This window comes from Protopterus annectens, chromosome 7.part1, assembly GCF_019279795.1.
Source record: "Protopterus annectens isolate FY-2018-M chromosome 7.part1, PAN1.0, whole genome shotgun sequence".
Lineage (NCBI taxonomy): Eukaryota > Metazoa > Chordata > Ceratodontiformes > Protopteridae > Protopterus > Protopterus annectens.
The window spans coordinates 417,739,974-417,762,413 of NC_056740.1; the positions used below are offsets into that span (position 1 = coordinate 417,739,974).

Genomic DNA, 22,440 nt, shown 5'->3' on the forward strand with positions numbered 1-22,440 from the left:
TGGGCAATGTAGAAGGTCTTCCTAACTACTTTAGCAATATGAGTGTCGAATGAAAGGCTACTGTCAACCTGGGTTCCCAGGTCCCTAATAACTTCTTCTGTGTTCAGGGGATTGCCACCTATATGGTAGCTAGGGGTAACCTTATTTTTCCCCGAAGGGTATGACTATGCATTTCTTGGCATTTAACTTAAGGCCATGGCTCTGGCACCAGTTATCCGTTTCTGTGAGACCCTTCTGAAGGATATCTGTGTCGGATGTGTTTTCAACTACGGCCAGTTTGCAGTCATCTGCAAACTTTGTCAGCCATAACCCTCCTGTGTTTGCTTGTACTTCAGAAAAGTAGATGCCAAACAAGAGTGGGCCCAGGACTGAGCCCTGTGGGACACCACTTGTGACAGGCTTTGAGTCTGACATGGCACCAGCAACTCTGACCCTGTGGGTTCTGTCACTCAGCCAGTTTGCAACCCATCTTGTAATGTATGGGTTTACATTTAAGTTGATGAGTTTTTCAATGATACCCGAGTGAGGTATTGTATCGAAAGCCTTCGCCAGGTCTAGGTAGGCTGTATGGACTCTGCCTTTCCCTCGTCAATGGCCTTGGTGACTGTTTCGAAAAAGTCAACCAAGTTTAAAAGGCATGATCTGCCTTTGACAAAGCCAAACTGGGTTGGATCTAAAGTCTGCAAATTCCCTATGTCTTTATTTATGAGATCCATTATGATCCTCTCCATGGCTTTGCAGATAAGGCTTGTCAAGCTAATGGGACGGTAATTTCCAGGGTTGGTGGAGGCACCGCCTTTGTGGAGTGGGACCACAGTCGCTGTGCGCCACTCCTGGACGTATCCGGAGGTGAGACTAAGATTAAACAGCTGTCCTAACTGTGGGTTTAATTCCTCGTTGAGTTCATGGAGCACACAGCCGGGGACACCATCAGGTCCCATGGATGCTGTGTTCTTTGCCTTGGAGAGAGCAGTTCTCACCTAGGCGTTAGAGATGTTTGGGGGGCTACAATCATTTGGTATAGATATCTCTCCTTTAGGGGGGGAGAAGTTTGCACTGAACCTGTCAGCCAGTATGTTGGCAATGTCTGTAGGATCAGTCATCTTCACATCATTTTGAACTAATTCTGAGCATATCTGGGAGTTTCCTCCTAAGTTTCTGACATAGCTGAAGAATGCCTTATGGTTGTCTTTGGAGTCCTTAGCTATTTTTTTCTCAAAATTAGCTTTGGATGATTTTATGAGAGCTCTTAGCTTTTTACTTATAGTGATCAGCGGTGTCTTACCTTTTAAGGATTTTGCTCCATCTTGTAGTAGCTTTCTCCTTTTGTTGTAGAGTTTGTTTATGGCTGGGGTCCACCAGACTGGACGCTTGCCTTTGGTACAAAGAGTCTTTGTTTTGCTTGGGATTGCCTGATCCATGCAGCCCTGCAGGTGCTGGTAGAAGGCATTTTTAAGTGATTCAGTGGTTTGAGTAATGTTAACCGCCGGCTCAAGGGCCTTAAAGGAGACCACACTAGTCTTTAGAAGTGTGAAGTCAGCTTTCGAGAAGTTCTTTACTGTGGTCTTTTTCATTTCGAGTGGGGGCGGGATGAGGACCTCCAGCGAGATTAGTTTGTGATCAGATCTCACCAGTGAGGGGTATACTTCTGGCGTTGAACATCGTGCTCCCATGTTCGTGATGATGAGATCAAGTATGTTCTCTCCTCTTGTGGGGATGGTGACTAGTTGTTCCATGGCATTTGAGTTTATGAATTCCAGGAACTTTTGGGCTAGAGTGTTTGGGCTTGAGTAGTGTTCCCAGTCTATATTAGGGTAGTTGAAGTCACCTAGTATGATGGTGTTCGGAGATACATTTATCCCTCCAGTGTTTTCAGGAAGGCCATATGAGGTTCCTGAGTTTGCGAGGGTGGCCTGTAACATGCTACAAATTGCAGAGCAGTCCTGCCTATGGTTAATTGCACCTGGATGGTTTCCGATGCATCGTGCGATGCCACCAATCTTGAGGTGTGGGTGTCCTTGATGAATATGGATACCCCTCCTCCTTTCTTGGTATTGTCCGGGTTTTGGGGCCGGAACGCATGATATGAGGTAAAACCTGATAGTGCTGGGGTGCTCTCAGGAGCCTTGAACCAGGTTTCTGTCACAGCACAGACACCGATGTTCTCCATACTGAGAAGGGCCTCGAGTGCGTGCATCTTGAGGTTGAGACTTCTGGCACTGAGCAGCATTACCCTTGTTTTTTTTTCATTGTTTTGTTCTAGGGTGGTAGGTTTAGAATTTGAGCCTGATACTCTAAAATTAAATAATTTAAAGCTATTTTTTTTTATATTAAAAAAGTTAACTCTCAAGCTGACAGGATGTTTAAATACTACTACAAACTTTAGGTTTGACAACATGGTTTCTTACAACAAAATGCTTAGCTAAAGGACTTGCAATTTGTTTAATTCTAATATCTCAGATCTATTCTAAAACCCAGTCTACACATCATACATTTTGTTTCACCTATGTATATTTTATGTGCCCACAAAAAGGGCCTAAACTGCCTCCCCTTCGGAAGTACAAGTTAAAGAAAGGTTTATAATAAATACCTCCCCCACTGAGGTCAAAGTACTCCCCCCCCCCCACTCATACTTGTGCACATCCTATAGATACCATAAATGTTAATAAGAGACTAGGATCTAGAAACAACTTCTGTTCCAGCTTTCTCCATTTCCACTTTACTGGAAAAAAAAATTCTAAGCTTGCTTCCCCCCTTTAGTGTGGCAGGTCTTGTCCAGGACTGTTTGTAAGCTCCTAAGCCCCCCACCCCACACTTAACTGGGGTTAAACTATTCCTGGCGCCATAAAGTCTGTTCTTCAAAATTTCCCTTGTTGCAACTAGCCAGCTTTTTAATTTTAGCACTCATCTGTTTCTTTGAGCTCAACACTTGTTCAGAACTCATTGTAAGCACTAAATAAGTTACAAATTACTACAGCACTCAACTTTCCTCACTTGTCTATAGGAAAACAGTTTTTAGTACTTAACAAATAAGCACCTATTCAGGCATGTCTAAAGATCAGCTCCTGGTGTTTTCTCCTGTCTACCTGATGAATCTGGGCATCTTGGGACAATGCAGCAATTGCCTCATGTACACAGACAACCCTCTCCTCCTACCACCCAACACTACGACCTGTGAGTGATGCACTTATATAGCCAAACTGGAAGCAAAGCTCCCTTCACCAAAGATCGGCCTAGACAGTCAAGAGGAGAAGGTAAACACTTGCACCGCACCACACACATCACATAGTCCCTCAAAACCTACACCACAAAAACACACAGAAGCACATAACACACACCTACATTCGCGGAGGCTCTCAGTACAAATCTGCCCAAACAACAGAGACCTCCAAAGCAGAAATGCAAGCAACCTCCAGCCGCTAACACAACCCAAATGACACATAGCCCACACACTCAGTGTGCCACTCAACTACAGCCCATAAGGCATAATGTAAACAAAATTCTAGTCATAGGTGACTCTATAGTCAGGCACACTGATGTTCCACTCACCAGGCTAAACATGGAAAAAGTTACTGTCAGCTGCCTGTCAGGTGCCAGGATCCGCCACATAACGCACGCACTCAGGTCACTCCACAACAAGTACAAATATGACTCTGTCATTGTCCATGTTGGTGTGAATGACCCGAGATGTACCTCCCTGGACTACATGAAGAGAGACATGGAGGAGCTCTCTGATCTTGTAACCCAGGCAAGTATGACCCTAGCCCTGAGTAGCATCCTGCCATCACCCAGAATGATACCACAGTACAAGGACAAAATGATTGACTTTAACAATTGGCTAAGCTCCTGGTGTCATTCTAAGGGAATCCAGTATCTGTCTGCCTGGGATGACATGATCAACAGACCACGCTGCTTTGCCAGAGATGGCCTGCACCTGTCACCCTTGGGATTCTGGATATTGGCAAAGGCTCTTGTCACTCCTATAGTGCTTTTTTCAGGCAAGGTTCAAATGACAAATTCACCACCGTAACAGGTACAAGCAAGCAAAATCTAAGGGTAATGCTACTCAATGCTAGAAGTCTAAACCTCAAAATGCACTCACTCGAGGCACTCCTTAAAATGGAGAACACTGACATCTGTGCAGTGACAGAGACCTGGTTCAAAGCTCCAGAGAGCACCCATGCATTACCAGGCTATAATTCATACCACAACTTTCGGCCACCAAACCCGGATCAAAACACTAAAGGTGGAGGCGTGTCCATATTCATTAAGGATATCCACATCTCCAAGCTAGTTGCTCAGCATAATATATCCAAGATTATCCAAGTTCAACTAACTCTGGGCAAAACCGCAATCCAGATTGTAGCTTGCTACAGACCCCCCACCATGTCCCAGGATTCCCACTCCTCTTTTCTTGATACACTCGAAAATATTAAGGTACAACCCAACACACTAATAATGGGTGATTTCAACTACCCTACCATTAACTGGGAAAACTACTCATGTACCAACTCTTTTGCTCAACGTTTTCTGGAAATCATCAATTCCAACGCCTTGGATCAACTTATCCACACCCCCACCAGGGGCAGCAATATCCTACACCTGGTCATCACCAACATGGGTGACTGGTGTTCCACAACAGAGGTCAGCTCCTCGTTAGTCAGATCCGACCAGAAGCTAATCACCCTAGACATCCACATCCCGCTCCCACCCCCCATTAGGAAAACAACCGTAAAAAATTTCTCCAAAGCCAACTTCACGCTTTTTAAAACAGAAGTGGCAAACTTCACGACACCCATGCAGATGGACATTAGAGGTACGACTGCTGAATCCTACACAAATGCACTTCATATGCACTTACATAAGTGCATGGATCGTCCTATCCCTAACTGAACCAAGATGGTATCTTCCAAAAAAAGGAAGCCAATCTGGCGGTCTTCTGCCATAAACAAACTCTACAACAGAAGAAAGAAACTGTTGCAAAAAAGAGTAAAATCCCACAATTGGAGGAACTACCTGGTCAGCCTCAGTAAGAAGCTGAGATCCCTCATAAAATCCTCCAAAGCTAGTTATGAAAACAAAATTGCCACTGATTCTGAAGACAACCACAAAGCATTCTATAGCTATGTCAAGAATCTCAATGGCAACACTTAGATCTGCTCTGAGTTACAGCACAATGACACTAAATATACAGAACCAACTGATATTGCCAACATCCTGGCAGATAGGTTCAGTGCTAACTTTATTCCCCCTCTCATCCCCTAAAGGGCCCATCTTTATACCGGAAGAATGCAAAGTTCCTGTAATCACGGCTGCACAGGTAAAAACCTCACTCTCCAAAGCCAAGAACACAGCATCCATGGGACCTGACAACATCCCAGGCTGCCTTCTACATGAACTACAGAATGAAATGGCACCCCACCTAAGTACCATGTTCAATCATAGCCTCACCTCAGGCTTTGTGCCCATTGAATGGCGCACCGCAACAGTTATCCCACTCCACAAAGGGAGGGGAGGTCACAACAGACCCCGGGAACTACCGCCCCATTAGACTGACGAGCCTAGTCTGCAATGCCATGGAACGTATCATCATGGAACTCATAAACAAAGACATTGGAGATCTCCAAACTCTGGACCCCACACAGTTTGGGTTTGTAAAAAGCAGATCATGTCTCCTAAACCTGATAGACTTCTTTGAAGTAGTCACCAAAGCCATAGATGAGGGTAAGGTGGTTCACAGCCTATCTAGATCTCGCCAAGGCGTTCAACACCATCCCCCACTCTGGAATTATAGATAAACTCACTAAACTAGGTATAAATCCCTATGTCACAAGATGGGTTGCCAACTGGCTTACTGACAGAACCCACACTGTGAAAGTAGCAAACTTCAGACCAGTGACAAGTGGAGTACCACAGGGTTCAGTCCTGGGTCCTCTCCTGTTTGGTATCTACTTCTCTGAAGTACAGGCTAACATAGAAGGTCTTTGGCTAACTAAATTCGCAGATGACTGCAAACTAGGAGCCATAATAGAGACTCCTAATGATGTGGACATCCTACAAAAGGGCCACACTGAGACAGATGCCTGGTGTCGAAGACATGGTCTCAAGATCAATGCCAAAAAGTGCACTGTCATCCCCTTTGGTAAAAACTCTGTACCCATGAACTACCACAAAGGCGGTAGTCTACTTAACACCAAAAGTGTGACAAGAGACCTTGGGACACAGGTGGACAGTAGTCTCTCCTTTGATAATCACATCGCCACAGTGGTCAGGAAATCCTTCAATGTGGGACACCTCATCACAAAAGGTTTCTCATCCAGAAAAAAAGAGGTCATTGTTCCCCTCTACTCATCACTCATTAGACCCATTATAGAGTATACCACCCCTTTTGGTATGTACCTCACAAGACATCTACAACTGGAAAGGTCGCAAAAATACCTCACAAAGAGAATTACTGGCCTCAAACAGATGGCCTTATGCAGACCGTCTCAAAAAACTCCAGCTTTACTCCGTCGCATATCGCTTACTCAGAGGCGATCTCTGCCTAACATACAAAGCTATGTCAAACCCAGAGCTGTTGGACATGCTCCACTTAAAGAAATCCCAATCCCTCTGCACTACACATTCTAGGGACCTAAACCTTGTCACCACAATAAACACAACATGCTGGAGGGATAGATTCCTGTCCCAGAGACTTCCCATACTCTGGAACAGACTACCTATCTATGTCAAAGAGAGCTCCTCATTAGCGCTCTTCAAGAAAAATCTTGATGGTGGATGGGTAATAGAAAATTCACCCCGGGGATCACTTCTGTGGTTCTGCTTGACAGGGGCACAGGAAAATAATTTTCTTGGGTGTCGATAGCCAGGGTACCTTTTTGGCTAAGCTTGTATAGGCCCTACGGCCAATAGCCTAGTAAATACCTATGAACCTATGAACAAGGAACTTCAATCAAAACCAATATGTACTCATTTACCTGCTACACTAGCAGATACATACATATATCACACACACACACACACACACACACACGTAAAGTTATGTAGCAGGAGACACAGGCATCATATTGCAAGTTACAGCTCTCAGGTGCTTTTGATCCTGCACAGAAGTGAATAACTCCCACAAGTGGAGGACAACTTAATGAAGGTTACTTAGCCAAATGAAAGTTTTATTTTTAATACTGGCTGAGTCAACAAAGTCTTCTTCTTTCTGGACATCCTAATGACCAGCTTCTGGATACCTGAAATGGGTGCCACCAAAAAGTACAGTTTTGTACCTACCATAAATGTAGATGTTCGAGGATCCCATTGCTGCAGTCCTTACTATTGGGTATAGTCCGCATCCAGTCGGCCCGAATACCAGAGTATAAGGCTGACGTCGGTCAGGGCGCATTAGACTGACGTCAGTACGTCAGGGTACTAATGCGCATGACCGACGCCATATCCTCAGTCTTTTCTTGCCCCAGATGTCAGAAGACCCTAAAAAGACAAGGTCCAAAATACCTGCACCAAAAATATGTACAATATATACAAGAATATATACAAAAATACAAGCATGAAACCTCACCTACACAACCACCCCTAAACACAGAGGGGAAGGAGGGAAGGTAAATTGGACTGCAGCAATGGGATCCTCGAACATCTACATTTATGGTAGGTACAAAACTGTACTATGTTCTTCGTTCCCCATTGCTGCAGTCCTTACTATTGGGTAGAATCCCAAAGCAGAGGTAAGGGAGGCTGGCAAATCATAAAGAAGCAGAAGCTGACAACATGCCTTGCAAAACAGCTGTGGCAAAACCAGCCCTAGACTTAGAGTAGATGGGAAGGTGATAATGCTTAGAGAAAGTATGCACTGAACTCCAAGTAGCTGCTTCCAAAATATCCTTAGTTGCCACCCCCCTTAGAAATGCTGTTGAAGTGGCAGTAGCCCTAGTGGAATGAGGCCTAATCCCAACTGGAATCTCCTTGCCATGATGGGAATAACAAAATGCAATGCAAAAGCCAATCCACCTAGAAATAGTTTGTTTTGACACAGGCTTGCCCTGTGAACTCAAAGCAAAAGAAACAAACAACTGCTGAGACTGCCTGAAATCCTTAGTCCTGCTTAAATAATAACGCAATTGCCTGTGTACATCCAAAGTGTGCAAAATCTTTTCCCCTTTATTTTGGGGGTCTGCATAAAAAGTAGGCAAATGAATAGTTTGGTTTAAAGCCACACTAGAAACCACCTTAGGCATAAAGGAAGGATTAGTGCGTAATGATACCCTATCCTTATGGAAAATCAAAATGGCTCTACTGCCATAAGGGCCTGCAACTCAGACACCCTTCTTGCAGAAGTAATAGCCAACAGAAAAGCAGTCTTCCATGACAAGTATTTCAATTCAGCAGTAGCCGCAGGCTCAAAAGGTTGTAGAGTAAGTTTTTCCAACACAAAATTGAGATCCCAAGCAGGAGTAGGAGCTCTACGTGGGGTCTTATATTCTTTGCCCCTCTAAGAAACTGCTTGAACAAAGGATGTGAAAACAATGGTGGGTCACAATCATAGTGAGATGAAATTGCTGCAGCATGAATCTTAATGGAAGAGAAGGACAAACCTTTGTCCAATAACTCAGTAAGATATTGAAGAGCCACACTCAAATTAGGCTCAGAAACCTGCAAATTCTTTGCTGTACTCCAAAATAAAAATCTCTTCCATTTTTCTGCGTACACTTTCCTTGTACTAGGTCTTCTAGCTTCCATAATCACATTTAAAACTTGTTGAGGAAGTTGAGACCTGCTGTGTTTCAACACAGAATATGCCAGGCTGTTAGATGAAGAGAATGAAGCTTGACATTGAGCAGATGACCATCCTTCTGAGATAACAGATGAGGAATCAGAGGTAAAGGCCATGGAGGCTTCCTTACCAGACTCCGTAGTAGTGGGTACCAGTGTTGCCGAGGCCAATCTGGAGCTATCAAAATCATCCTTGGCCTGTCTTGTCTGACCTTTAATAGTACCTTTGGAAGAAGAGGCAGAGGAGGAAAGGCATACACATGAAGGTTTTTCCAACTGAAAGACAGAGCATCCACTTTCCAAGCTGTGTGATGAAACCCCTTTGTGCAATACTGTGGCAGCTGGTGGTTTAGTGGAGAAGCGAACAGATCTATGTCTGGAGTTCCCCATGACACTGTCAATTTTTGAAATACATGAAGATCCAGTTTCCACTCGTGGGGATCCATGATTTGTCTGCTTAACACATCTGCTAAGGAGTTCTGTGCTCCCAGCAGAAACCTTGCCTGAAGAGTTAGTTGTAAGCTTAGTGCAGTCTCCCATAAAATCATTGCTTGCCTGCATAGAGGATAAGAATGTGTTCCCCCTTGCTTGTTGATGTACCACATGACAGTTGTGTTGTCTGTTAGAATCAACACCTGCCCTGGAAGAAGTAACTCCTTGAAAGCCATTAATGCAAACTGGACTGCTAACATCTCCTTCATGTTGATATGTAGATGCTGTAGTCTGGCAGGCCACTTGTCTTGTATCCACTTTCCATTTAGATGAGCTCCCCAAGCAATGTCCGAGGCATCTGTCGTTAGAATCTGACTCGCCTCTGGCCGGGTCACAGAGAGTCCCTTGTTTAGGTGACATTCCTGAGCCCACCACAAAAATTCTTTTTGAAGGCAAGGTATGATTTGAATGACAGTGTCCAAATCCTGGCAGTGCTGTGTCCATACATTTTGAGATACCATTGTAGCTTCCTCATATGCAGTTTGGCATTGGGAAGCACCAGAATACAAGATGCCATGAACCCTAATGCTTGAAGGACTGTCCTTGCAGTCAGCACGGACTGATGAGATAGTTGATGGAAGTAAAGTGATAGACTCTTTTGTTTGTCCGGGGTTAAAAGGCCATCTGGGCTGCTGTATTCAGTCTCACACCCAGAAAGCACATGTCTTGAGAGGGTACTAGACTGGACTTTATTTCGTTCACAGAATACCCTAGGCATCTTAGCACTGCTATAACATATTCCAGATGCTGTAGAAGGTCTTCCTTTTCTTGAGCCAGAATCAGGCAGTCGTCCAAGTAAGGATAGATTTGAATTCCTTGAAGCCTGAAGTAAGCTATCACTGGAGCCAGAACCTTTGTGAATACTCTGGCAGTAGATAAGCCAAAGGGCAATGCAGAGAACTGATAATGAGAATTTCCAGCTCGAAACCGCAGATACTTCCTGCAACTTAGTCTTATAGGCACATGAAGGTAAGCCTCCTTGAGATCTAAAGTTACCATCCAGTGATCTTTGCCCAGCAGAGGTAAAAGCTGTTGTAACGTCAACATCTTGAACTTGGGAATGTCCAGAAAAGTGTTGAGGAGAGATAAATCCAAAATTGGTCTCCACGTGTTCCCCTTTTTGGTACTAGGAACAGGCGAGAATAAAATCCTAGGCCCCTTTCTGATACAGGGACTGGCTGAATGGCCCCCATCTGGAGTAACTGAGAAACTTGCTTGTGAGCCTCTTTTCTTTGTGGAGGAGGAACGTCTGGCATGCCTTTGAAAGGGGGCATTGTGTGGAAATAAAATCTGTAACCATGGTGAATGATATCCAACACCCATTTGTCTTGAGTAATCAAATCCCAAGTTTCTTTGAAAAGAGACAGTCTTCCTCCCAAAGGAGCTGCCAGACGAGAATCTACTGGCAGCTGAAAAGACAGGTCATTGAGTCTGTTTACGAAAGGACTGACCCCTGCCCTCACCAGAAGTCTGAGCAGGGGAACTCCCTGTTCTAGGCCTGAAAGAACCTTGAGCCCTGCCCCTACCACGTCTAGACCTACCCCTAGACTGGGAATCATAAGCAGGATATGTCCACCCCTTAGCAGGCCAATTTCTACTAAACTTCGGTGGTTGCACCTGCAAAAAATCTTTAACAGTTTGCATAGATTTAGCTTTGTCCTCCATTTTCTTTAAAACTGCTTCCACAGGCGATCCAAACAACACATCAGACTGTAAAGGAGCATCCAAAATCCTTGTCTTAACATGCTCAGCTAAATTCTGATCCTTCAACCAGGCATGCCTGCGAAGAACAGAACTAGTAGCAGCCACCCTCGAGGAGGCCTGTACAGCATCAAAACCACATTGCAAAGAATGCTTACCCACTTGTTCAGACACATGAACCAAATCCAGCAACTCTTTACACTCAATACCTTCCGCCAAAGCATCCACCTTAGATTTCAATTGGGAAAGGAGATAATTCTGATATTTTAGCATGTGAAATTGACAATTCAACGCTCTCATGGCTAGAGTGGAAGAAGTATACACTTTCTTTCCCCACCTATCCAAAGCCCTGGCCTCTATCAGTGGGAACAGGATTTTTAACCACAGAAGCCTTAACACCTTTAGGCCCTTGAGAAATAGTTTCTGGGTCCGCCCTAGGACTCTTAAACAAATACTTATGAGCGTCGGGCACCCTATAATACCTATCAGGCTTAACAGGAGCAGGAGGCAAAGAGTCAGGGTTCAGGGAGGCCTCTGCAAAAACATCTTCCACCACATTCAACACAGGAGGAATAGCTAAGGGCCTATGCTGGGGTAAAAACAAGAATTCCCTAAGCCTTTTCCTGGAATCAGAGTAATCCTGGCCTTCCCATTTAAAGTGCTCCCTCATGGAATGCAGAGTCTCTGAAAATGAGAAATCCTCAGGAGGAGAAGCTGTAGGAGTGGAATCATCCACATCAGAATCAGAATAAGTAGGATACTCCTGCAAGTCTTCCGCAGAAGACTCTGAAGCCTCTGAACACTGTTCAAAACTATCAAACTCGGTTCCACCCTAGGCCTCTTATCACGCCGGGGCATTCAACCTCTAATCATAGTAATCAAATCTTCTGCCATTTTATGCATATGTTTCTTAGGTACAGAAGCCGAAATGCTAGGAGAAGCCCCACTGAAGCTGAACTAGGCCTACCTCTCAAAGAAGTTTTGGCAACAGAAGGAGAGGCTCTAACTACCTTGGGAAGAGAGGGAAGAACAGATACCTGGGAGGCCCGCTCAGCTTGGCCTACCTCCTGAGAAGGCACATCCTGTAACAGTAAAGTTTCTGCCTGAGACTCCATGGAAACTCCTGGCAAAACCTCTGGCTCCACTGAGCCTTCTAAAGAACCGACGTCCGGGACTGCCGGTTCATCAACCCTAGGCTTCGCTGTTTTGTCCTTGCGCTTCTTGGGCGAAGCGGGCGTCGGAGCATCCGACGGCATTTTATAATTGCAACGCTTCCCGAACACTAACCTGGCACAGTCTAACCTCCTCTTAATAGTGCGTTTGTTAAACCTAGCACAAGAGCGGCAACCAACAACGTCGTGCTCAGGCCCTAAACAAGGTATACACAAGGTATGGTAATCCCTATGAGGTATCTGTTTCCCACAAGAAATACAGTTATTCACTTTTTCTGACATCCGGTTAAATACTGAGGCAAGAAAAACCAAAATGTTCCCCAACGGGGTACTTAGCCAACTCTGTTTCGGTCTGAAACTCCGGTTTCGGAAATATTTCAGAACGCCAACCTGCACTCGCAAAACTGCTTCTGCATCGGACCATGCGGCAAAAAAGACTGAGGATATGGCGTCGGTCATGCGCATTAGTACCCTGACGTACTGACGTCAGTCTAATGCGCCCTGACCGACGTCAGCCTTATACTCTGGTATTCGGGCCGACTGGATGCGGACTATACCCAATAGTAAGGACTGCAGCAATGGGGAACGAAGAACATCTGCATTTGTGCTAGAATAGGAAGGGTATTTGCATTTTTAGGACTGTTTTATGTATTCATTAAATTCATTCATTCATTATGCTCTTGCCTTCCTCTCTTCTGGAGCTGAAGTAGAAGAGCAGGAAACCTTTTTACATTTTCTTTAGTATTTTATGGAACTTTATTTATCTCATTGTGGTGTAACACTATATTGCCTTTAAGGGTCCGAGTTAAATGTTTTGTGATGTTCAGCACTGTCACAGTCATAATCTGCCAAAGTTAAAGCTCTCTAGGAAAGTTTAACAAACACATCTGTTTATATTTCAGTGGGGAATATATCACATCTATTGAAATGAGTAAAACAATTTAGATAACTCATCGCTGGTAGATGAATTACTGCTAGCATTAAGAACCAATGACCCACAATGCACTTGCAAAGCAGAAAGCATAATCAAGAGACTATTTTGACCTTTACCTTTGGCTATCAAGTCCCATAGGTAATGTAGTGACCTCATGGTCCCTGCCACTGGGGCAGCAGTAGGTCCTTTCACTCTCCTATCAAACTGCTCTTAAGCCACTAAAGTAGGTCATTCATTCCCTGACTGCTGTCAGAGACAGGGACCACCAGGCCATCAAGTACATAACAGGTCCCCGACCTCACCGTTCCAATGCTGAAGAGAGGAAATATGCCTCTGCACAGTATCTTTTGGCTTCCATGCGGCATGCAAACACTAAAATCTGATTGGCTATACCCTGCAGTCCCCCCCCAACTGTTGGTCAGGGTCAGCAGTGCAGCAGGTCAAGCTGCCTCCTTCCCCCTGGGGCAATAATGGAGAAGACTAGACTTAGCATAACTCACATCTACGAATATGAACTCAAGTTATGCTCAATCCAGTGTTCTCAATCATCACCACAAGTTACTGCATTGTACTAATAACAAGTGTGGCCTATAAAACATTAACCATTTCCTCATAGAAGGGAATAGATAGCACTGCAAGTGGCACAGAACTCAAATGGCATTTTCAAATGGCAGCATGAACGACATCTAACCTACTGCACTAACCTCCTGAATACTGTTTGTAATGCAAGTCCCACATCAAACACTTACGAGGTGCAACGTGCCTTCTGGCCATGAACTACCCATCCCCAGTGCAGTTTTTGTAAATTTTAAAAAGAAGGACCAATGTCATTAATCTAACTGCCTGAAAGAGGAGCTCTCTTCCTTATGTCATTTTCATCTGTTCCCCTAACCAAAACTGGCCTCACATGCTTCCTTATTGATCTCCGAGTCACAATTACAAGTCTTAACACACAGCAGGGCAACCTCCAAATGGAAACAGAATGCTGCAAGGTATAGGTTGTTACACAAAAATAAATTCTTTATGACTATAAAAAGTATTCGTACCTCTAGTAGAAAAAAGTATTTGCAAACATGTTAAAAATATTTTTGAAATAAGTATTCAATTGCTTTGATCAAAAATTCTGGTCAAAGCCAAAAACGATAGAGGTACACACACCCAAAATCAGGGACAACTTTTAATTACTACTCCAATTTGCTGAAAAAAAAATAGAACACCTTTTGCATCAATACGCACTGAAAGTCGATAATGGAAAACACTCACCAGAATAGTGTGCATGCTGCAATGATTTAAAAAGTTATGACAGCAGTCCACACGAGTACTATACTTCTGCATTAACACTTAAACCATCACGAAAATGCACTATTTCCGTCCAGTGCTATCCATTATTGCCCCCCCCCCCAGCTTTCCAAAAACCCAGATCATGATAAATAAAACAAGCTACCCACTTATAAGCCTGCTACAGGATACTCTCCATGTCCCCAAACAATCATGCTGCATTCCCTAAAGTATTCAAAGAAATATGGACAAGAACTCCATTCTTTCTGAAGACTTGAACTACAAAGAAGTTACGTACTTACCATAACGTTCCATCTGTGTTGTCTATCTTATCCATGATAGATGGGTTCGGTTCTGATATCAGAACCGACTCGGCAGCTACTACAGCTAGCACCCAGCTAAAAACTCGAGCTTCACCTCAACTCACAATCCTTCTCTCTCAATTACCTCAAACCCTCAAACTGAGTTTGCAGAAAAGCGTTTTTTAACAAATAAACAGAAATATATATATATATATATATATATATATATATATATATATATATATATATATATATATATATATATATATACACACATACATACACAGTGCAATGAAAAAGTATTTGCCCCTTCCTGATTTCTTATTTTTTTGCATGTTTGTCACACACAAATGCGTCAGATCAACAAAGAAATTTAAATATTAGACAAATATTAGACAAAGATAACCCACGTAAACATAAAATGCAGTTTTTAAATGATGATTTTATTTATTAAGGAAAAACAACTATCCAAACCTACATGGCCCTATGTGAAAAAGTTATTGCCCCCCTTGTTAAATCATGAAGTAATTGTGGTTAATAACATTTTTGGGAAAGCTGAGTTCAATTTCACTAGCCACACCCAGGCTTGATTACTGCCAGACCTGTTGAATCAAGAGATCACTTAAATAGAACCTGTCAGACAAAGTGAAGTAGGCCAAAAGATCCCAAAAAGGAAGACATCATGCCACAATCGTAAGAAATTCATGCCGCGATCTAAAGAAATTCCGGAACAGATGAGAAGTAATTGACATCAATCAGTCTGGAAAAGGTTACATAGCCATTTCTAAAGCTTTGGGACTCCAACGAAATACTGAGCACGCCACTATCCACAAATGGAGAAAACATGGAACAATGGTGAACCTTCTCAGGAGTGGCTGGCCTACAAAAATTACCAGTTCCAAGGCAAAAACTACTGTTGACCAAAAAGAACACAAAGCGCTTGTCTCAGTTTTGCCAAAAAAACATCTCGATGATCCCAAAGACTTTTGGGAAAATATTCCGTGGACTAACGAATCAAAAGTTGAATTTTTTGGGAGGTGTGCACCCCGTTACATCTGGCGTAAAACTAACGCAGCATTTCAGAAAAAGAACATCATGCCAACAGTCAAACATGGTGGTGGTACTATGATGGTCTGGGGCTGATTTTGCTGCTTCTGGACCTGGACGATTTGCTCTGATTGATTGAACCATGAATTCTGCTCTCCACCAAAAAATCCTGAAGGAGAATACCGGCCATCAGTTTGTGACCTCAAGTTGAAGCACACTTGGCTTCTGAAGTAAAACAATGATCCAAAACACACCAGCAAATCTACCTCTGAATGGCTTAAAAAAAAACAAAATGAAGGTTTTGGAGTTGCCTAATAAAAGACCGGACTTGAATCCAATTGAGATGCTGTGGCATGACCTTAAAAAGGCAGTTCATGCTCTGAAACCCTCCAATATGGCTGAATTGAAACAATTCTGCAAAGAAGAGTGGGCCAAAATTCCTCAACAGTGATGTGAAAGACTCGTTACCAGTTATCGCAAATGCTTGATTGCAGTTGTTGCTGCTAAGGGTGGCACAAACAGTTATTAGGTTTAGGGGGCAATTACTTTTTCACATAGGGATGTAGGTTTGGATATTTTTTTTCCCTTAATAAATAAAATAATCACTTAAAAACTGCATTTTGTGTTTACTTGGGTTATCTTTGTCTAATATTTACATTTGTTTGATGATCTGAAACATTTAAGACAAACATGCAAAAAAATAAGAGGTACTTGCGTATTATCGCAACCAGATTTTCACGGTTGCGATAATACGCTTGCTGGCTTGAAAACAGCTAAGGGAAACACTAAGTTGTCACTCTTTGCGTTTACTGCTGAAAAGCTAATTTTGCTGACATTAAGGAAGAGAAGCAATCGTGGAAATCTTTACCTGTTTTGCGTGTATGACGGACGGACTCTTCAATTGGCAGGGCTGGTCTGTTACTGATGAAAGGAGTACTTTACTGTGAAGAAGCAATGCTGACAAGAAAAAGACGGCTTGGAAATGCTTTCTGCTGAACTCTATTAAACAGTAAACTATTTATGTATCACACATTTCATTGTCAGTAATTTCATTTCATTGTCAGTAATTGACACAGCAACATTACTTTTTTTCTTCATTTTCACTGATAACCCTGTCTAAAACAATGTGTAATTTGAACCAAAACACACTAACATTATCATAGCACCTGTGTTTCTATATTAACATTGGGAGGCGCACTGTATTACAAGAAAGATAAGCTGCCCGCAAACATACGTAAACAGAAACATGATTTTCTACATTTTCAAAGATATCTCTGCCTAAAATAACCTTCAATGTGAAAGAAAACACACTAATTGACATTATCACAGCATTAATGTTTATATTTGCACATCGGGAAGCAACCGGTAGGAACGCGAAAATCTGGTTGCGATAATACGCAAGTACCAAATAAGAAATCAGGAAGAGGGCAAATACCTTTTCATTGCACTGTATACATATATATATATATATATATATATAAACATATATATATATATATATATATATATATATATATATACATATACATATATATATATATATATATAAATAAAATCTTTGAGGACAGGGGATGGTGGGAAAAAATCAAGGCTAAATGAAGATAGACAACACAGATGGAACGTTATGGTAAATAAACAACTTCTTTAACTGATGTTGTCAATCTTCATTTTATCCTTGACAGATTGGGCACAGTCCTCAGCTAACTAAAATGTTGGATGGACTCTCAGGAGGATATTCCTGAGTACCATCAAGCCAAGGAACAATCTTTTCCTAGAGACCAAGTCTAATTTGTAATGAATAATAAAGGTATGAGAAGAAGCCCAAGTAGCTGTTGCACATACTTCATCCATAGAAGCTCTGGACTGGAAAACTGCTGAAGTGGCTACAGATCTTGTAGAATGTGCTTTTACAAGCCTAGGCAAGGTTAATTTATTTTTAGCATAAATAAATGAAACACAATCTTTCAACAATCTAGCCAGAGTTACCTTGCTGACTGCCTTACCCAACCTTGCAGTGGAAAAGGATATAAACAGTTGAGTTGATTTCCTAATATCGTTTGTTCTGTGAAGATAGAAACTTAACTATGAACAAGGCCTTCGACACAATCCCCCACTCGGGCATCATCGAAAAGCTAACACAACTTAGAGTAAATCCCTATTTCATCAGGTGGGTGGCCAACTGGCTCACTGACAGGACCCTCAAAGTCAAAACAGGCACCTCCACCTCCGATTGAACACCTGTCACTACTGGAGTTTCCCAGGGATCTGTCCTGTGACGCCTACTGTTTGGCATCTATTTCTCAGCGGTCCAGGCAAAGACAAAAGGCTATGGCTGACCAGGTTTGCAGACAAGTTGGATGTTGTCATTGACTCCCCAAAATTATGTTAACATACTGCAAGAGAGTCTCACAGCAACTAATGACTGGTGCCAAAGTCATGGCCTCAAGCTAAATGCAAAAAAAATGTATCATCACGCCATTCAGCAAAAACACAACCTCTATCGATTACCACATTAACTGCAACTCCCTAAGCACATAACCTGTGGTAAGAGGCCTGGGCCCTCAGGTTGATGATAACCTCACATTCGACTATCATGTAGCAGCAGTTGTCAGAAAAGCCTTTTATTTGGCTCATTTCATAAGTAAAGGGATTGCATCCAAAAAAAGGAGGTTATTACCTCTCTGTACTCCTTCATTAGACCAATAATTATAACAACCCATTTGGGATGTACCTCTCCAAACATCTGCATCAGCTGGAAAGGCCACTGAAATACCTCACAAAGAGAATCCATGGCCTCTAACACCTGTCCTATGCAGACAGGCTCAAATCACTACCACTTTACTCGGTATCGTACAGATTGCTCAGGGGTGATCTCTGTCTCTCCCTTACAAGGCAATCTCGGACCTTGCCTTACTAGAGATGATCCATATCTATAAGTAACTCCTCATGTACTACCTGCTCAAAAAGCCTGAATATAATATGCGACATCAACACCACCTTCTGGAGAGACAGGTTTGTCTCCCAGAGGCTGCCCAGTCTGTGGAATAGACTTCCCATACATGTCAAACAGAACACCTCGCTGACCCTCTTCAAGTGCAACCTTGATGAGTAGATGGGAAACCAAAAATTTGTTCAGAGGTTCCACCTGTGTCCCTCATTGACAGGGCAACAGGTTCTGACTGAGGTTTCTTTTTGGAGATAAACTCTTGGCTAAGCTTGTAAAGGTCCCACGGCCATTAGCCTAGTAACCTCCTATAATCAAAGTAAATTCATGGCATATTCCCCTTTGTTGGAATAATTATGGAAGAAAAACTGGTAAATTAATGGTCTGATGTTAGCCGTTAATACTACTTTGGGTAGAAAGGAGAGATTTATTCATAGAGGGTCCCTAGCCTTGTGAAAAATCGGAAGAGGGAGTTCAGACGATAATGCCTGGATCTCTGAAACTCTTCTGGTGGAGGTAATGGCTACCAGAAACAGCGTCTTCCAGGATGAAAACTTCAGGTAACATTCTGCAGAGAGCTCAAAGAGAGATGATGTCACGGCTGTAACACTAAGTTCAGATCCCAAGGAGTGGGATCTTTGAAAGGAGGTTTTAACAAAAGTGTGCCTCTTAGGAAAATTGAAGTCTTTGAGAAGCTAAACGATATTCATCTATGCCACAGTGAAAATTAGAAATTGCAACTAACTGTAATCTGCTGGTGGAAGGGGAAGCTCCAGCATTGAAGAGAGAGGCTAAAAAATCTAAGACATGCTCTATGGAAGCAGAAAAGGGGGTTATGTGTTTTTCATGGGCCCAGATGGTAAGTCTCTTCCATTTATCAGAGTACAGTTTTCGAGTGGAAGGTTTATGAGCCGACAACAGAATGAGGTGTACTGGAGAGGAAATAATGGGATGCCTGGCAGCTAATGGAACTGAAGGAGCCACACTATCAGCTTGAGGCTCCAAATGTCTGGGTGAACAAGACCGTCTTGGTGCGACAGAAGTTCTGGAACCAGGTCCAGAATCAAAGGTTGTCGAATTAGGTAAGGCCAAAGGAAGGGGAACCAAATCTATTGAGGCCAAAAGGGTGCAATGAGAATTACTGTGCTCTTCAACCTTATAGCTTTCTGTGAAAATTCTGGAATTAGAGGATTGGTGGAAAGGCATAAAGGAGACTGGGGGGCCAGTTGTGGAGGACAGCATCTCTGGGTGACTTTACCAGAGGGGGGATCAGGGCAAAATCATTGCTGCACTTGTTTAGGGGAGAAGCAAACAAGTAGCAGCATGGTTGACCCCAATGATGCAAGATCATCTTCTCCACTTCTCGACTGAGAGACCACTCATGAGGCGGAAGGATGCATCTGCTCAACTTGTCTGCAATCACATTGGAACTCCCCAAAATGTGCATTGCTATTAGAAAGCAGTTGGAAGAGACTGCCCACTGCCACACACTGACAGCTTCTTGACAAAGGGGGTAAGAGTTGGTTCCTGCTTGTTTGCTGATGTATCAAACCACTAACATTGTCTGTTTGAAATGCAATAGTCCCATGAGGAAGAGCTGTCTGAAAGGCCTGCAATGCAAGAAGCACTGCTCTTAGCTCCAGAACACTGATGCGCAAGTTGGCCTCTAATAGGGACCAAGTGCCTTGGACCATCTTGCCAAAATAATGCCCCCCCAAATCTGGGAGGCATCCATGGTCACTATGACCATGGGCTCTGGAAGGACAAAGGGACGACCATGGAGGACTTGTTCGGAGTGCATCCACCAAAGATCCATCTTGCAACAACTAGTGATTAGGATTTGGTCTGACAAGAGTTGGTGAAGGATAGACCACTGGGAAGGTAGTAGCCATTGCAGACCTCTCATATGAAACCTGGCTAGAGGTACTAGATATATTGATGCTGCCATCGATCCTAGAGCCTGCAAGAGTAGCTGGAAAGGAACACTCTTTCTGTGGAGTATCTTTTGAACCTGTACTGTTATTCTCTGAAGTCTTTCTGGAGGAAGGGATGCTACAGTTGTTTGAGCATTTATCAAAGCTTCTACGAATTCTAAATTTTACAATGGGATTAAATGTGGTTTTTCAAGATAGAATAGTTGTGCAAAATCCTACCATAAAGTACAGTTGTGTACACTTACCATAAATGTAAATATTGGAGTGTATTCACTGTTGCAGTCATCACATTTGGGTTATCCTGCCAGGGGTAACCCTCAGTCGGCCCGAATACCAGAGGCTTAGTATTTCTGCGTTAGTTGCTGTCGCTCTAGGACTGACGTCAGGTCGTCAGTGGTATAAAATCAGGCAGCAGATGCCATTATATCAGTTTTTCTTGCCCTGTCAGGAGCCCCCCAAATAGGAAGCTAGGTTATGGTGGAAGAACACCACCAGTAGAAAGAAAATACCAAAAAATCCCTGTAAGGAGAGAGAGAGAGTGAGAGAGACAAGGGGGATGGAGGGAGGGAAATCAGGACTGCAACAGTGAATACACTCGAACATCTACATTTACGGTAAGTGTAGACAACTGTTTTTATTTATTTATTTTATTTATTTTACATTTGTTGACCGGGCTAGTCTAGCTGGATATATTTCCATTTTCAGTAGAGGCCCGGGGAGAAAAGCTCCACACAAAATACAACAAAATAACAGGATAGCCAAAAACTAATTAATTGATAAAATCAAAAGATAAATCAGAAAATAGACAAGCTGTACAATTGTATAATAACAAAATTACCAAGTCAATTTGAGAGGATATAGATTAGTAAGGAAAAAAAAAGTGCATTAAAATAAAGAGAGAGAATAAGGGTAAAAGGTCCAAAGGAAGAGGGGTGTCACACAAGAAGGAAGAGAGGAAGAGGAGGTAAGGCAGTAGAATAGGGGAAAGAAAAAGACAGAGAAGGCAAAGAGAAGAGGGGGAGGGGAAAGAGAGGAGAAGGTTAGTGAGAGGAAAGAAGAAAGTTCAAGGGTCAAGGGATAAAGGTATTTGCTAGTGTGACTACGATAAACATAGTGGTAGGTGAAAAGAGGGAGATAAGTAGAGGAGAAGTTAGTCTGGTGAGCTACAAGAACAAAGCCAGTGGTTTTGGAAGTGTAGTTTAAGTTTTTGTTTGAAGAGGGGTAAGGAGGTAATCTGAGTAATTTCCCTGGGTAAGAGATTCCAAATTCTACCTACAGAATTAGTGAATAAGGAGTCACCAGCTGAGTTGTTAGTCTTAATAGAGCTGGCTAAGAGTTTACAGGAGGATCGAAGGGAGGTAAGATTGCTGTAGGGGACTAAGAGTTGTGAGAGTATAGGGGTGTTATCGGGTTGGTGTAGTATTTTGTGGGCAATAGTGAGTTGTGAGGTTGCAAGGTAGTTTTGTAGTTCAAGCCAGCCTAGAAGTTTCAGGTTATGGCAGTGATGGGTTCTGAAAGGGTTATTAGTAGCAAAGCGGGCGATGTTATTATAGCAGGTAGCTAGTTTGTTTAGGTTGGTTTTCTTAAGGTTGGTTAAGATAGGTGAGGCATAGAAGAAAGTGGATAACAGATGAGAGTGCGCAATAGTAGCTCTGGTAGTTGGGGTTAAAAAAGGTTTGATTCGGTATAGGGCTCCTATTTTTCTGTTAACTGATTTGATGGTGTTGTTGATGTGTTGATCAAAAGTGAGATTATTATCGATGGTTATTCCTAACAGTTTAGTTGTAGAGTCAGGAGAGATGACAGTGGCGTTGTTAGACAAAATGGTAAAGTTAGGTGGAGATGTGCGAGTGGTGAGGGA

General features: G+C 42.8%; 1 protein-coding gene across 13 annotated transcripts in view; it reads right to left on the bottom strand.

The window, feature by feature from the left end:
• PBRM1 (polybromo 1) overlaps positions 1-22,440 on the bottom strand; it is a 2,726,611-nt gene that overhangs the window by 1,580,945 nt on the left and 1,123,226 nt on the right. The window lies entirely within an intron of this gene.